Source organism: Mus pahari, chromosome 13 (assembly GCF_900095145.1).
Source record: "Mus pahari chromosome 13, PAHARI_EIJ_v1.1, whole genome shotgun sequence".
Taxonomy (NCBI): domain Eukaryota; kingdom Metazoa; phylum Chordata; class Mammalia; order Rodentia; family Muridae; genus Mus; species Mus pahari.
In genome coordinates, this window is record NC_034602.1 from 91,464,315 (window position 1) to 91,482,292 (window position 17,978).

The 17,978-nt window shown below is 44.1% G+C and overlaps 1 protein-coding gene across 3 annotated transcripts in view; it reads right to left on the reverse strand.

Annotated features, from left to right (window-relative positions):
* Mapk10 (mitogen-activated protein kinase 10) overlaps positions 1–17,463 on the reverse strand; it is a 288,159-nt gene extending 270,696 nt beyond the window's left edge. Inside the window, exons 1-2 of one of the 3 annotated variants that reach the window (XM_029544976.1) lie at positions 16,957–17,461; positions 11,734–11,848 (exon numbers count right to left, since the gene is read on the reverse strand). The gene's annotated coding sequence lies outside the window, so the exon portion shown is untranslated. Of the gene's footprint in view, positions 1–11,733; positions 11,849–16,956 lie in introns of all 3 variants that reach the window. The other 2 variants (XM_021210550.2, XM_021210553.2) reach the window with 2 other exon arrangements.
* Between the last annotated feature and the right edge of the window lie 515 nt (positions 17,464–17,978).

Sequence of the window (17,978 nt, forward strand, 5' to 3'; positions counted from 1 at the left end):
GGAAGACCTGACAAATAATCCAAAACATTGAAGCTTAAATACTATGGAAATGTCAGCTCTACTAACCAAGCAATTCCTTGTTAACCAGAAAGCTTCATAACAAACAGAACCTAACGGTCTTTCCTGCTTGGCTCCATCTTCCGTCTTTGGAAATGACTAAGCCCCAGGTTGCTGTGTAGGCATTTAGTGGTAATGACAACCGTTATCAACAGTGGCAACAGTCCCGTGTTTACACAGCAGCCCTCAACACAGGAGCAAAAGCACCTGGCAAACATTTGCATTTTTATTATTGATGGCTTAGTTTAATAAAGTGACTTTCTGTCAAAGAGCTTATTAATCATTACACACACTCCTGTGTCACACATGGGCAAACAGTCCATTTCTACATGATGTATAGAGAGAATCCAGGGCCTCAGAGCTGGCCCATAGTGGCTAAGCAAGACTGACTGAGCCTACCAGAAAGCTGTGAGGAAGCCAGTTGTTCTTACTGGGACATCCAGCTTCTTACCCTGAACCGCCTAAAATACAGCGGCTTTCTCGCCTATTGGGCCCTCTCCACACTTTGTCTCTGGATTCAGTCTTCTTCCTGTGACTGCTTACCCTGCCTCCTGGTAACACACACACACACACACACACACACACACACACACCACAGTACACATACACACACACCACACACCATATCCCTCCACCACACACCTCCATCTCCATCTCCAGCCACACACAGCTTTGCTGGCAAGATGAATTTCTTAAACTTGCTCAGAAAGACCACAGCAGCCCATTATCAAAACAGACCCAGGTCCTTCCACCCGGATTCATTTATCTCCACAGCCAGAGCCCTGACTGTTGTCTCCTTCTGTGTAGGTCACGCAGCCTAAACTTCTGAATTCCAAGCCCACTCAGCTCCTGTACATCCTGTTCCTCTCCCCAGAAACTGTCTTTCTAACTTTGGTACTACCAAAAATATTGTTAGTCCACCATCTGCTGCCACAGCCAACAGTACTGCTCATAGACAAAGAGAGCGAGTTAATATTTGATTCACAGTTTGGGAGGTCTCAGTCTATGGTGTGTGAGCTTTTTAGCTTTGTGCCCGTGAGATCATCTCATGGCAGGGGCAAGCATGGAAGCAAAAGCACTCATTCAATGGCCATGAAGACAGAGGAAGAGCCAGGGTCCCACTCACCACCCCTTCAAATACTGGGAAGACCTCTTTTTTTTTCAGCGTTACCTCTCACTCCTAAACAACACATTCTGGGGACCCCGGCTTTACCTCACACAGCTTTGGGTGACCGTCCAGGAGGAAACTATAACAAACATGTTCACAGTTGTGTTTTGTGAGCGCAGTGGCCTGGTGCCCTAGAATCCTAAGACATTCTCGGGGGTCACCCAAATTATTCCAAGCCACATCAGGACTCGCCACTGGCGTGCTCCTTCTCCGGCAAGGGTGTAGCCACCTCCCAGAGACAGCATAGGGGATGCTGAGCAGTCAAGAGGACTCCACTGGCTCTGGTTAAACCAGTCATCAAACAGATTTGCAGAAAACCTGAAGCAGTCCACTTTTTTCTCAGGTGGCTTTCATCCCATAAAAAAGCAGCTGGTGTCATTTACGTTAGCCTGAAATGGGCTTCGCCATTTACGTTAGCCAGAAATGGGCTTCATGCTGTTGATTTCTTCAATGAATTAAATGTGCAAACTTGATAGTTTAATTTTTAATGTGGAAAGCACCAAGAGTCCCTTTCAGTTACTCGATAACTTTTCTAAGTGTGAAGATACCAGGAAGACTGGTACCTTAAAGCAGAGGGCACATGGCACTCTACAGAACCCATTTAAAAATGCCACTAGAAGTTGAGCCATTTATGCTTGTACTGTTTCCCGAGCTTTAACTCTGTGAAAGAAACTGTGTGAGAGGCATTTATCACGGGTTCCCCGCCCCCTTCTCCCTCCCCCTCCCCCGCTTCCTATCTCACCCCCAAAGGTCCAGCTTTGATAGCAATATGTCTATGGCAGAGACAAATTAAACGTCATTGTTGCTTCTTTAGTGCCCAGCACAGTGTATGTTTATAAGAAGGAGGTAGGGAGGCAGAGAAATTTAAATAATCTATTATAGCTTGGTCACCCTTCAGAGACCCTGCTACCTTAATCTGGTGTCTGAAGGGGGCTGCTAATCTTCATGCAAGCATCTAATATTGATGGCATATCTCAACTGACTCAGACGTCAATAGCTGGACCTGCTATGTTGACAAATCTCAGCACAGCTGAGAAATCGTGTCTTCTGAATGTAAACGTTAAGAAGTCGATCTCACAAGTAAGCCAGCGAATGACTATTTGTGTACACCAGTCCTTTAGTGGAAAAAGATATGGAGGTGGGGAATGGACCGAGTCAGTTCGGTTGACTAAGCCTAAACCTGTTATAAAGAGTAATGAATTCTCAATAATTAAAAATGACTTCTTGTAATTGAACTATCACAGGGGTTATACAAGGGAGAATAGGATTGGGTACAACTAAACTAATTACAAGAAAAGGGGTCAAGGAAGAAATGCACATTGGCAGGTTCATCTTTGAGTCCCCTCTAAGTCTCCACCTGCCCTCTGCTCTGCTCTGCTCTCAGCTGCCCAGGACTCTGCTTCTCACCCCCACAGAGTCCCTTACCGGCCACCACCTTCCTTACTGTGGTGCTTCACTAGACCTGAGCCTTAGGTGACATCCCATGCTTTGCTTCAATAATTAAGAAGAAATTTAAATAATCTATGATAACCCTTTCATACACTATGGAAGTTCAGCTACACAAGAACCCACACCAGACAGTATTAATTTAGGGATGAGCTATGGTAAGAATCCAGCGTCAGATTCTCTTCCTTATGACTCTTTCATTCTAGGCAGGATTTAAGCACGCACTCTCCCTATGCAAAACATTTCCTGTATATGCAGGCTCGAAGATTCTGGCTTTCTTAACGTAGAATAGCCATTAATTCACAGGAGTACACTGTCTGTGCAAAGCCTGTGGTCCTCAGTTTGCACTGTGGGTTCCAAGTGTTCCGGACGATCAGTTTGCTGAACAGAGGTCTGTTTTCACAGAAAATATTAACACTCCTTAAGCAGAAGGATAAATGGAGATGTCACACTCAGTTGGGTTCAGAAGCAGAGATGGTTAGCAAATCGAGGGTGCCTCCATCCGAATTCAATGCCTACATGCAAGTGGAAAGCTAGAAGTCAGTCCACTAAAGGAGGTCTTATTGACTGACCTTCCCTGTTCCCGGCCTGAACTGCTATGGAAAACAGGATAGTCAGTGGGCCAACAAAAGCTTATACTGATGGAAACTCACAAATTTTTAAAAATGACTTTAAATTGTTTTCTAGTCAATATCTCATGGTCTCCCTCCTTGGCCCCAGGGGACCAACAGGATAGATCTGTGGGTAAAGGTGATTGCTGCCAAGCCTAACAACCTGAGTTCAACCCCAAGAGTACACCTGAGAAAATGAGAAAACCAACTGCCACATGTTGTTCTCTCATCCCCACACGTGTACACATACACACTCACACTCACACACTCATACACACTCACACACACACCCCTGCTCACACTCATACACATTCACACACACTCACATACTCACACACTCTCACTCACACTCACATATACACACACTCACATGGACACACAGACACACAGACACACACACACACACACTAAATTGTACTCCAAAGTTGAATCATGTTTAGTCTCAAATTCTATCATTTTTCTAAAAACACTACCATCAAGGTTGTTCATATTCTAATCTGAAGGAACTTAAAAGCAGGTCACAGAATTTAAGATATCCACAAACTACACCCCAAAAAGGACAGTTAGAAAACATTGAATCATCTAGCATGTATACTTTTTTATACTCTGATTATAAATAAAAAATTGGTGTGTGCAACAAATATTACTAGACTACAAACCAAATTCTTCAAATCCTAACGTGAAAATAATTTCCATGTTACACAAACTCTCATTACCATCTTGAACCTTGGTTTCAATAATAGTTTCTCTAATGCCAGTTATCGGAATACAAAGAATTTGTCATGAAACCCCTGAGAGATAATGAAAGCTTTGGAGACACTAATTTCCTCTTTAAATTCGAGCCAGGGAAACCCAGCTTTCCCTGAAACAGTAAAGCATGTGTGATCTGGTGTCGATGACTTAGGGACCTTCAGGGACTCAGCATCCACCACTCTTAGAGGCCCATAGCCTGTGAGTATCAATCAGTGGAAAAAACCTCTCCAGATTGTGCGCAGAACTGGAGAATCTTGGTCCACCTGAGCTGCCGTAACAAAGTAGCATATAGTGGGAGCTTGTGAAACAAACAAACAATGCTGGCAAGTCTGCAGGCTGGCAAATGGATACAATCAGATTTGATGTCCTTACTCATAGCAGGGCCTCTCTCACTTGCCAGAAGAGAGTAGTCAATTCTCTGGATTCTCTCACAGGAACATTTTTCTCAGAATGAGGACTTGTCCCTTTGATCTAATCAACTCCCAGAGGCCAAATCTCCTGACTATGGGGCAATGGGCTATGCATAAACAATCTGGTCTCCAGTCTAGCTGAGGTCTTGAACCCGGGTGTTACCGATGGGTGGTAATATCCACCTACATGGGACCATAGGCATTCGACCATGTCTCCTGGACCCCAGGCTCCTGTGGAAGTTACCGCCCCCACAACCCCCACAGCCCCCACAAGAGAAGCATGTGGCTAGCAGTCACTTAGACAATGTCCCAAGCTTTTGCCCTTCTGGCCAGACTCCTCCTCACAGTTACCTAGCAACAGCAAGATAACACAGCCCACTATAAGAGAGGCTGTTTGGCCCCTCCTCGCTCTCTAAGCTTTCTTACTCTCTAAACTTTTACCTCTCTCTCTCTAAGCCTTCACCTTTCTTACTCTCTTTCTTTCTCTCTTTCCCTTCCCCCTCTCTCTATGTGGCTATGGCCTCTCTTTCTCTCTCTCTCTCTCTCTCTCTCTCTCTCTCTCTCTCTCTCTCTCTCTCTCTCTTTTCTCCTTTCTCCCTGCCTTTCTATAATAAAGCTCTAAAACCTTAGACTGTCAGTGTTCATCAAGGCCCGGACTAAGGACTTTCGCCGGCATGGGGACCACCCAGGGCCCCTCTTCTTTCCCCCTGCCCTCTCTTCCTGTATCTCTGGTGCCTAGTACCGCCCCAGGTCCCCTATTCTGTTCTCAGCTCCTCCACCATATCTAGCATGGGATGCCGGAGACTGAGAACCTGATGGGGGGGGTACCCCTTGTCCACCCCCCGCCATGTGGGGTCAGTGGCTTCACACAGTCAGATGCTCACTGGGGCCATGTCCGCCCACCCATCACACCAGAATTCTGGTGGGCTGCGGGCACTCTCCCACTCCCCTCTTCCCCTATTCGCACAGCCCCGCACCTGACTATGTCAACTTAGGAGTTAGGATTTAATATATGAACTTGGGAGGAAAGTGGAGCATGGTGGCACAGGCCTTTAGTCCCAGGGCTTGGGAGGCAGAAGCAGACAGATTTCTGTGAGTTTGAGGTCAGCCTGGTCTGCAAAGAAAGTTCAGGACAGCCAGGGCTACACAGAGAAACCCTGCCTTAAAAAGCAAGCAAGCAAGAGAGAGAGAGAGAAAGTAAGAAAGAAAGAGAAAAAACTTGGGAGGGAGAAACGAGTATTCTGATTGGAATACTTCTCCCAGTTTCAGAGTTGAAACAATCCTAAGAATTTAGTTTGCCATCTCAATTGGTTGGCAGTTATTGACAATCGAGACAGAATAGCACTCAGCACATGAAACTTCAGAATAGTCCCTAATCGATCTCACTTAAAAGGTTTTGCTTCCACAAATCTGTGAGGATAGTGTCTCTTACCTTAATTATTATGTATTGTTCCTTGGGATTCCTGTCTCTGTGTTTACCCAGAATTTAACTTATCAGTGCTTTAAGGCTCCATTCTGGCCCAACTTTCATCTTTGCATGTAGTTCAAAGTAAAAGTCACCCGACTCTGCTACCACTAGCGTCATAACCTGGGGAGAGTCACTAAATATTTTACACTTCTTGTCATCGTTCATGAAATCAGTGTGTTCAGAAGGGCCCCGGGGAGGACCGGAGGGACTAGCATAGACAGAGTGCTTCAAGCCGTGTTTGGTATGAGGTAGTCAGTCATGACAGCTGGCATCTTCAGTTTACTATGGCTTCACTCTTCCTGCTCTTGTCTGAGCAACTGTAATTCTGGGATCCTAAGGATCTCGCAGCTCAGAGGTCCTTGACTTCCTTTTCCCGCAGCAAGAGAATCCCTAACAAGCCTTTCATAGCTGGTGAACCATGACTATACCCAGACGTTTGCATGGACCTGAAGTTACCATTCTTCATAAAGCACATACATAGAAGCAGTTCCACAATCAACATGCCCCCTAGGTATAACATCTACTGTCTGTTCAGCAGGCTTTTCTTCATTTACAATTGAAAAACCAATCTTGTACCTTCAAACTTCTCCCAAAAAGCCCTCACAGTATTTTAAAGCAGTCACCTTCTTGTCACCCAGTCTCAACCCCCATTTCTCTTCTTCAGGCTAAACGGTATAAGGCCTCCTGATTATGTATCACAAGGCACACTTTCTCAGTCCTCACGATCCTCTCTGCCATGTTCAAGACCCACTTCCTTCCCAGTACCCCCAGGCCCATATTCCTCCCCCATTAGCAGCTGCACCTGGCCTTCCAACAGCCTTCAAATAATAAAAAGAACAGTTGGTACTTTGTTTAGGAAAGCAAAATAAACTTTGGAAAAATTAACCAATGCTTATAGAAATGAAATTAAAGTCATCTGTTCTCCTGAGAGGTGTGTCAAACAAGGCGGGTCTTCACGTCACCTATTTAAATGAGACTGGGAATTTTTCCAAGCCATTTTCCAGATTGTACTGAGGTACAATTTCAGATGCTCTTATATAGCTTGATTATGTCTAAGTGTAGCTGTATACTTTCCCCCTCGGTCTTCCCGAGTCCCACATCTGCCGCCCTGTATGTCTGTTTCTGGTATCGCCTGTCTCTTTTTCATTCCTATTTCAAGGAACAAGCATTCAACAAGTATGAACTCAGTGTGCTAGGTACAAAGAAGCAAATACCGGGCTATACAAAGGAACTTCCAAGGTAAACAAATCTGGCTAGGATTACTTCCTTGTTGATGCAGAGTCACAAGGAAGGTGGTGACGGGATCTGCTCAGATTGCTCCAAAGGAACCGGGAAAGAATGCCAAGTGGAAAAGAGAAAAGACGCCCTCTAAGAGAAGGCACTAGAAGAGAGCTAGGGCTGACGTGTACAGAATCTCCTAATGTTCAATGTGTCTGAAACCACTCGAGTCTTGCTAAGATACATATTCCCAATGAGTGAATCTCAGGGGGACCCGAGTTGCTGCACTTCTGTTCAGCATTAGAAGAGGCCATGCTGTGCCTTCTTAATGAAGCAAATGTTTGAAAGGATGATGTCATGGTTGGAGTTTGGAATGTCCCCACAGGGTCATGGATTGGAACACCTGGACTTCCTGCATTGGACTTCAGGAGGTAAGTCACTAGTGCAGACCAATGAGGATGGCATTCCAGCGCAGCCCACTCTACTCCCCAATCCAAACACCATGGGAAGACTTCAACTACCGTTATGACGTTATGACTGAAGCTCTTCCAACATCCTTCCATGTCACGATGGACCCTTCTTCCTTTAAATCACATCTGTCAGGGGTGTGGTCAGAGTGATGGGAAAGCAGCCAACACAGTCAGCATGGGCCAGTGTCCATGTTCTTCTGACTGTGATGATCCCTCCAACAAACTGATTGCAAGACAACACCATCAGAGGTCAAACGCACCCTGACAAACCTAACCTTCCAAACATCATATCTTGGCTTGTCTCATCTTACATGGACTCAAGATACTTCTATAAGCCTCCGGTTGTCCCAAGTCATCCAACTCGAAGCCTATTTTATAATAAAATGTTGTGTATCTCATGCAGCTAATTGGGATCGAAGATTCCTGCTGCTTTCAATCATCACAATTAAGGAACCTATTACACCTCACCAGCTGGGCAAAAGATCAGGCATCAAAATCTGAAGTGGGGTTCTTTTTAATGACTTGTTTTGTTTTTGAAATTAAAATATAATTACATCATTTCCTCCCATGTAACCCTTTGCTCTCTCAAATTCATGATCTCTCTTTCTTTCATTGTTGTTATACACGTAATACATACATACATATTATATATATGTATATATATTACAAACACACACATATACATATATTCTAAGTATATAAATGTAACTTGCACAGTTACATTTATGTATATGATTTCAGGGCTGACCACTGGTACTACATTAGCAATTAGGAAGGTTCTTCTCCATAAAAGACTATTTCTCCTGTCTCTGTATTTCTTAGTTTCTGAAACACGGTTCTTAGTAGATGTATACTATATATGCATTAATGTGAGGCAAATCAAAAAACAAAACCCATAAGTCAATGTATTGTAAATTGGAGCCATCTGCAAGCAACAAACAGGGAATGCAGTCAGAACTGAGAAGATACAGCAAACCACAGAGAAAAAGGACACCTGAGTATGGGGGTGAATTGAGACACATTGAAGACCCCAACACTGTTAGATGTCAGGAGCCTCTGAGATGAGACTGGGCAAGAATGTGGTGCTCTTTAAGGAGAATAGAAATTATTACATGGGCAGTAGAGTATAATGAAGAGTCCTTATGCACACAGGTCACACAGTAATAACTGCAAACTAGATAATGCATGTGTGGTTTCATTGGTAGAATCATTGGCAAAAAGATACGATGATGCCAAGCTACTTGAATACGATGATGCCAAGCTACTTGAATATGATGATGCCAAGCTACTTGAATACGCTGATGCCAAGCTTCTTGAATACGAAGTCCAAAAAAGATGACAGAACCTACTTGGTAACAGAGATCATAGACTTAGACCAAAGGGTACAAACCTGACGAGCACTTGATTTTAGTTTCACTTATGAATTTTAAAACCAGGCGACTGCTATTTGCTCTTTCTTTGCAGATTTTTGCAGTCCTAGTGTCTAACCTTAACGTGATGCTTAGTGATATGTGATCTTGAAAAAGCCACCTGCCCTCTGTTAGCAACTCGTACCACATCCTTTAGAAAGTGAAGAGTTGACCTAAATAAACACTGTGGTCCCTTTTAAATCCTAAACTTTATAACCCTACAGGCTTTAACTAATTCCTTATTAAATATCACAGTCATAAGACATATTCTTAGAGGCTCTAACTATAAATCTATAAAGACTATAAGACTATAAATCTATACATATGGCTGACATGGAATCTGTCTAGCCTATAGATACGGAAACCCACAACATTTCCTATCCCCACCATCTTCACTCCCAATGACACTCCTTCGGTGTGTAACCACAGCCAGCCATTCTTTGCTTTATGTTCTCAGTATTTTTTGTTCCTGCAGCATCCCTCTAGCCTCGGCCTAATCAGCTCCTGAACAAACTCTGAGAAACTAAAGAACTCACAGGTTAGGAAGACTTAGTGTTGAGTGCTAAGTTCATTGCTTCTTGACTGCGTATCTGTCTTAAGTTTTTAACCTCCTAAACTCTGCCTTCCTCCCCTGGTCTGTAAACCACAGAGATGATTGACGATTAATGTTTTTAAAGTGCTCGGTGTAGTGCTTATTACACAGTAAGAATTCAAAAATGATCCGACTTTGAGACAAATCTTAAAAAGGCTGGAGCAGGCACTTCACAAAAGAAGAACATCAATTGGCCATATCAAGAAAAATGGAATGATATTCATCGTTAGTAATCAGCAAAATGCAAATTAATACTTATATGAGTATAATTACACATCCACCTGATTAGGAACTTGCAAATGAAGAACAGGGGAAAGCGCTGAGCTGCTCCTTCATGATCGCCATGAGTACAAATTGCTGTGTCCAACTTAAAAATATTTTTTAATTATTTATTAAAATTAAAGGCTTGCTGGGAGCCTGTGAAGTATGATGCATGATTATCTTCACCTTCCACTTTCAATTACAATATATACTACATTATATATAATAGAAGATATAATATATTCTTCTAATGGATGAAATATCTACAATTTTAGAATAAGCCAGTTGCATCCCTCTCCAACTTAAGATCTCCAAAAGCTCTTCATTTTAGGATAAAATCTACGCACCTTAGCTTTGTCTAAGAGATTCCTTCACATGTCTGCTGTACCCCTCTCCATCCATGGTGATCAGTGTCCCCACCATGTATTGATTGTGTCTTTCCTCTGGCTAATCTCTTGCTACAAATAAATATCCACCAAAATATCCCTTCTGTAAAATCTTCTTGACTAATTTTCACTGTATCTATGAGATTCTCTCTGAAATCCCTTTGAACCCTATGTCTATCTATGGAACCATACTTCACAAGTACACAATCTTTAGAATATATTTGTCCTGATAATAGCACATCATGTAAGTAACACATTTCTTAAACTGAAAAGTCCTTTAAGGTAGGAAATTCCATCTAGCCAACAAGTCAATAACATATCTACACAATAGATTCTCATTAAGTGTTAGCTTAATAGATAAATGTTTAGCCTGGGGGTAGAGCATGCCTTCTAACCACATAACATATAGCAACATATTATAGTCAACCATATAAAACTGTCATTGTTATAGATCATAGTGGTTGGTTATTGGCAATTATCTATGATTCTTCCTTCATAATGAAAACACCACACATTTTTGTAAAGCACCCTATAGTGGGTCTTGGATATTGAATTTGCATCTTCAGTGAATGTGAATCACTATAGAATTAATTTCCTCAGATTTCTGGAGCTATAAGAGCCACATTAAGGCACAGGACAGCCTTGCTCTGGAGGAGCCACTAGGCAAATGGAAGTGAGACATTGGTCGCCAACACCAACAGCTTCCTTTCGCAGAGTCTTCCAGGCACCGATACTGCACTCTGTTCCTCAAAGATGTTATTTGGCAGACCGTAGTTTCCTCATCTCAACTTTAGCTTACTAACTGCTGACTTCGGTGACTGACTATGAAGCAAGTGTAGATTTGACTTTAGATATTGAATTTGGGTGCGCTAATATTTTTTATAAAATAATACTTTTTTTTTTCAGATTATTCTAAGTAGGCAGAGCAACTAACTATACCTTGGATGTTGTTTTCCTGAGCAGATGGATTTGTAGCTGAAAATATCCACAAACGGGATGGAGTTCTCTTCCCTGTGTGTCTGAAGAGCTAAGTGAAGTGTGTGAGGGGGTATGAGGGTGAGGTGGTGCGTGAAGGTTTGGTTCTGGAATTAACCACTCATAATTTAGCTCGGAACCAATTTATCCACTGAAAGAGTTTAACCAATTGAGTGGCATGCTGCCTACAAACAAGGCCACTTAAAAGAATGCTACCCAACCTTTACTGTATACCGTGGAGTTACTAACCGAAGCTAGCCTATGTAGACTGGGATAGCTCATAGAGGAGATTGCCGTGGTGTACCTCAAAACCACAGAATAATGTGGAACAGTATTAGAAGCACCGCGCCATCAATTAACGTGCATGTTCTTTTCCAATGATTTTTGCCTAGATCGACCCCATTTTGAGCAGTGCTTCTTCAGACCCATATATGAGGCAGTATGTGGCGATATAGGTCTTGCTGACTCTCAGCATCCTACTAAAGAATACTTGTAGATGTTTCACTTACCACTGCTTGTGTGGCTTCTCATCTATGGGAAAGGGGTCTTAACTCAACAGCTTCTTGCCTGAGCTGCCATAACCAAGATCTGCGATGGTCCTGCTGGTGCTGTTCTCACAATAGCCTAAAACCAGAGCAGAACGAGGCTTCAGTTGGATTTTAAGATTCCACACTAAATTTCATCTTCGCGACTAAAACCAAAATACTAACATCAAATACAATAGAACAGTTTCCCCGGGTGGCAAGGAACAAGGAAACAACATAGGACATTTGAGGTAAGACTTTCTGTTAGAATCTGTTGCAAAGGAAGAAACTTGGGTGGGTGGCCTCTGTAGCAGAACAGCTAGAAGTTTGTAAACTCTGAACATGGAACTCAGTTACTAAGTATCTGAATGGATAGGATATTTACTTTTTCTAACTGTGGACTTTCAATCAGTTCAGCTTCCACTGGAACACAGTATTCTTTTTACATCACAGTTCACCGGAAGAATGGCTACACAGTTACCAACAAAAAGAATCCTCTAGGATCCGCAACATAAAAACTAAGCAGATGCTGTTCTAGAGGCAAAAGAGGCCACTATAATAATCTGATCTTATTACAAACCCACTCCTATCCTTGCTGCCCTCCCTAGTTTAGAGGAGAGTCTCAAGGCCCATGCCAAGTTCTCAATGTTCTACCTACTGTCAAACCTCAGGCTTGACATCCACCTTATCAAATATGGCCACCATCCTGAAATAATCTCCCTTTCTGGTCAAATAAGGGTCTCATTACTGTCCTCATTACTGTCATTACACTGGTGAGTGTTATAGTGATTTCTAGGAATACTTTTCCCACCATCCACTCCTCTACTTCTAACATCCCAGCGTGATCTGCTGTGTCATACATCACCATTTTAGAGCGGAGTGTCTTCCTCTTCTTCATTCCTGTTGTGCTGACCATCAAACTGTCCTGTTCTCACTGTTTAACTCAACTCCCCACATGAGCATTGACTCCAACACCTGAAGCCCATCACACTGTCTTTCACGCATAGCACTTTTCTTTTCTTTTCTTTTCTTTTTTTTTGGTTTTTTGAGACAGGGTTTCTCTGTGTAGCCCTGGCTGTCCTGGAACTCACTCTGTAGACCAGGCTGGCCTCGAACTCAGAAATCCGCCTGTCTCTGCCTCCCAAGTGCTAGGATTAAAGGCGTGCGCCAACACTGCCCGGCTAGCACTTTTCAATTAACAGACACCTACTGTGTGCCTAGTGTGCCCACTGTGTGCTAGGCTGATATGACACAGTATCTGAAGGGACAGAAAATTACTGTTTGGTGAGGTGGTTGGTGTGAAGAGGGAAGCTCCCCCTAGAGACAGAATAAACACAGCCAAGTAAGCAGACCAAGGAGCCTGCCTTCATACTCCATGGTTTCAGGACCCATTTCCACGCGGAAAGAGAACAAAGACTCCAGATCCCACACTTAGGAAGCATCTAGAATATCCAGGCTGGCCACTAGCCACACACCAGGACTTGGTTTTATTTCTGTGAGGAAAACCCACTGACATGCATTTCTAGAGCTTTTAAGTCTCTGTTGCTTATGTTTTGTCTTGGTCCTGACATTCAGGAGGAAGAGGGAAGAGGGGGAAGGGGAGGAATCAGTAGACTCCTGTCCCTTACTGTGCAGGCTGCTTAGCCATACCTGGTGCTCTGGGCCATGCCTGGGGCTCTGGACCATGCCTGGTGCCCTGTGCTATGCCTGGCTCCTTGTGCCATGTCTGGTGCCCTGCACCAAAGCTGGTACCCTGGACCATAGCTGGTACCCTGTGCCATGCCTGGTGCCCTGTGCCATGCCTGGTGATCTGTGCCATGCCTAGTGCCCTGTGCTGTGACTGCACCTTCAGTCTGCACACCACTCAAAGCATGTGAGCAGCTGTGACTGAAATAACTCAACAGGAGCTCGCTATCCTTTATCTTTCTGTACAAAGCTTGATTTCCATTCCCACCAGCACTCTTTTATGAAGTCTATGGGTTTTGTATCTAGGAGGCACCAGGGATGAGCATGGTGAGAAAAGGCCAAAGTAGCTTGTTGTGGGTCCAAAATGTCAATTAGACTACGAAATTCTTTGCTGAAAATAGGTGTGTTTGAAAACTGCTTTCATACATATAAGTTTCATTTAGAGATCTTTTAGTGTTACCCAGTGTTTCCACTCATTTTACCAAGATTCACTATTAAAAAAAAAAAAAAAAAAAAAAAAAAGGGTTTTTTTTTTTTCTACATTTAACATGGAGGAAACAATGGTCCTCAAAATACACAGATTTTTAACTTTTCTTTCTCTAATTAGCTGGAGAGATTGAAATATACTCAAACTGAGGGGGTTGAGGGGAGGGGGCAGTCTGCTCAAAACACTTGAACTTCAGTGTGAAAGTCAGTATGGAGTAACTAACACACAAGCTCCCTTCTAAAGGATAGCTTCTCCTCAAACAATATGCAGCAAGCCCTCTTACCCGAATCGGCAGCACCACCGGGTCTCAACACAAGATTATGTAATGCAATAAATAATCTCAATATGCTGAAGACGCAAATGGATTTTGTTCGCCTTGACTGATGATGCAGCTGCCCTCCCGTGAGTCCGTAGGCCGCTTTTCCCAGGAGCCCTCCCCTCCTCGCAGGCTCCAGAGAAGGCGCAGTAACAGATGCCTGGATGGTGGGAGCTCCTTTGCGTGCCCGCAGCCAGGAGAGCACTGCGCTCCTTTCTAGTCGCTACTGGACACTTCTGCGCCCCTCTATACAAGACTGCCACCATGCCAAGCAAGAGCTTTGGAAGCAACCTTACAGGAAGCAGGGGTATACAGGGATGAAGTCCTCTACTGTGTGGATGCGTTTGCTTCTCATGCAGACTGGAGGCAGCCTTCACCAGCAGCCCATTTTTCTGCCGAGCAACCAAAGACTTGCTTGGCTTATTCCCAGCCATACCACTCCAGAGGCAGCCTCTAGCTACAAATAGGACCTGAGGTTAGCTCTGGCGCAAGAAGAAAACACACCTGACCCCGTGCTTAACCAACAAGGAAACCTCACTGGATCTTTATCTTGTCATCAGGATGGAAAGCCTTTGTGGTTAAGCTTATATTCCAAGAGACAGGATCGTTTACATGAGGCTAGACTATAACTTTGAATATATGTATGTGCCTTTGAACACTTACATTTAGACAAATCTCCTTTGCTTCTGATATTCCTATAGCACACCACAGGCAATGAGTTTTGCTGTAGATCTAAAATAACACTTCTATGGCATCCGTATTACCTCTCAGTTCCTCTTAACCTTGAAACATCTTGACCATGTACTGTGAAACCGTAGTACTAGCTGCAGATGCGCCAGACAATGACGGAGAGCACACTCAGTCCCTGTGGGATCCGTTTGTAATCACCCCTTCCTCTGGCATGCAAACAGAATCCCCTCCCCCAGCTGAGGCTGTTTTGGGGGACAGCAAGCAGGAAGCTGGAGGCAGCTGCATTTGCCACTCCCCAGATAGTGCCTTGGCTCCCCTGTCACTGGGAACCTCTTTTCATTACAACTGCAAAGATTTTGCCCTGAAAAATGAAAGCTACAAATGACCGGAGGGAAGGAGAAGCCAGTAAGGAAACTCATGCTTAAGGTCAACCACCTTTCTCATCTGCTTTTCTAGTCCCGTTGTGGGGAAAGGAGGCAATCTCTTCTGGTGTACATAAACTGTACAATACTTGGTGTCAATTTGAAGGGTAAGACCAAGATTCCCCCCCCTCCCCCCAAGGAAAGAAAGGAAACACATAGCAGAAGCAGCAAGACTGCTACATCAAACTGTCTAGCCCTAAGTCCCCATGATTCCAAAGTGGAGCTGGAGGCTCGTGAATCCATTCATGAGCAGGGCTCCTGTGCTGACATGCTCACTGAGGACAGACATCTACTGAAGGCTCTCTGAGAGAAGTGGCTATCACCGCAACCATTTTAAATGCGTTGACCAGCATCCTGCAAAGCCGTCCAGGATTGGCAAAAGCAGCGTTAGAAAGAGGCAGAAATTGGGCAGGTGGTGTCTGGTCACGGCAGCCTTCCTTCACTCCTGGCTGTGGCCTGTCCCATATGACTTAGCCTGTGTTCATGAAAGTTATCTCCGTCACGCAGACACATCGCTCTGCAGCAAAGGCAGACCATGTAAACAACCTTGTGGCTGCTCCAAAACCTAGCACCCTGGGGTAAGTCATTCCTTTCTGTGGCCAAATCGCAATGCCCTTGAAAGTTATCTGCAGAAGGGAGTCCAATCAGCACCTAGGTCCTTCTATTTAAATGTTGGAAGGAAAAGTATATATTTATTTTTTCCTTGAAATATCCGTAACCAGATTTACTTGGAGGTTTTTCAAATAAAGCACACTTATTCTCTGAAGCACAAACACGTAAATTCTGATAACTGTATCATCAAGCTCTTTTCCAATGACAGCTTTTTTTTTTTTTTTTCTCTTTCTTTCTGAGAATGCTCTGACATTTCTAGGGGACACAGTATCTCAGCACTGAATACCTGGGAACCTTGCCATAGAAAAATGCTGCCTGCTCTGACTGAGAGATCACTTTCTTAAAGGGACCTTCACCTGGGTGGCTGCGGTGCCACCGTGCTTGCTCCTTTCCCTGGTCTGGTCCCTGTCCTGTGTTCCTGTCTGAAGCCCAAATTTAGCTCAGGGTCTTTCTACAAGAGGGACATAGTTTCTAATATTTTTGTAAATACCTCTAAACTGCATGAATGTATTCTAGAATATTTAAAGTTAAACCGGTCTGGAAATAAACATTTATGTTTACTAATAACATTTTTGAATGTTTTATGAGACCCATAGCATTTCTCAAAGTGAGATCCAGACTTCTCTCTCTCCCTCTCTCTCTCTCTCTCTCTCTCTCTCTCTCTCTCTCTCTCTCTCTCTCTCATCTTCCCCACCCCCCTCATGTGTGTTTCTCTTACTCTACCAAGTCATAACAATAATGGTCTGTCCCACCTTCTAGAATTCTTCACTCCAAACAGAAAGGTTTTAGCCTCCATCTGAGAAGAGATGCTTTGCCCAGAGAGAAACACCAGTCTTGCCGCCTCACAGATAGTACGCTTGGTTAAACCGGCTCTCCAACACCATCACTTCCTACTTTCTCATGCTCTCTCCCATCCCACCAGGAGCGATCGATGACAGATATCATCCACCCTCCCAAACCAGGTTAGAATCCAGAATGAGCAAGGAGCCACCTACCATTCCGTGCCTGAGAACTAGGATCCTGGTCCGGCTGTTTGCCCCAGAAATCCTCCCTACTGGGTAGTCATTAGCCACATTCCAAACCGGAATAAGGAGGAGAGTCTTTGGAGGTGTAGAGATTGTTTAAAAATAATAACAGACAGGTGATTTCCAAGAAGAACCAATCTTTAGCTCACTCAAGCCCCTAGTAATTGAGGAGTGAGGAAGAAAAAGGAAATTTGTAAAAATGAAAATAGAAAAAAAAAGGGTAAGCATATAAGAAGCACCACCCACCCCCCCATAAAAATAAACTGAGACGACGAGGAGGCTTAAGAGAAGAGAGAGCGGCTTGCTGAATCACCCTCTCACTGCCTGGAAACCATTGTGCAGCGGGAGGCTGCCTGTACCATTGTGGAACCTACCAGAGGAGACGGACAGAGGGCTTGGGGAATGGGGTTGCTATGGCAACTGAAAGGAGCACACATGACGTCAAAGCCCAGAGAGGTCTAGGGAGGGGTAGGAGGAGGAAAGAGAAAAAGGAAAAAGTCTATCTGTGGCTACCGCTACCTCGTTTTCTGGCAAAATGAGAAGCAGGCTTCCGAACGTAAAGGAACGGAACGTGGCAATCAAGATCTGCGAAATCAGTGCGCGCGGGGCGGGGGATGGGGGGTGGGGGGTGGGGGGGTGGAATTCTGCACGAAGCCAAAGAGCATCCTCCCTGCTGCTCCAGCTCTGCACAGCACCAAGGGCAGATCAAAAAGCCATTGGGAAGCCAGTCACCCTGGCTTTTCAACTACCTCAGCTTTTTACAAACAGGGAAGGAAGGCAGAGGTGTACCATCTCTCTGAATGTCAAAACAAACAAGAGATGGATTCAACCTCCGAAGAGAAGCAGGATTGGACCTGCGTCTGGACCGCAGAGGTCATTTGTCCAACCCCATTTCTTCTTGGTCTCCCTATTTTTGTAAAAACCCTGCATAAATATCTGCCAAAGCAAACTGGCTAGACTGGTGTTTATAGTGCAGTTTAAGGTAGAAGGAA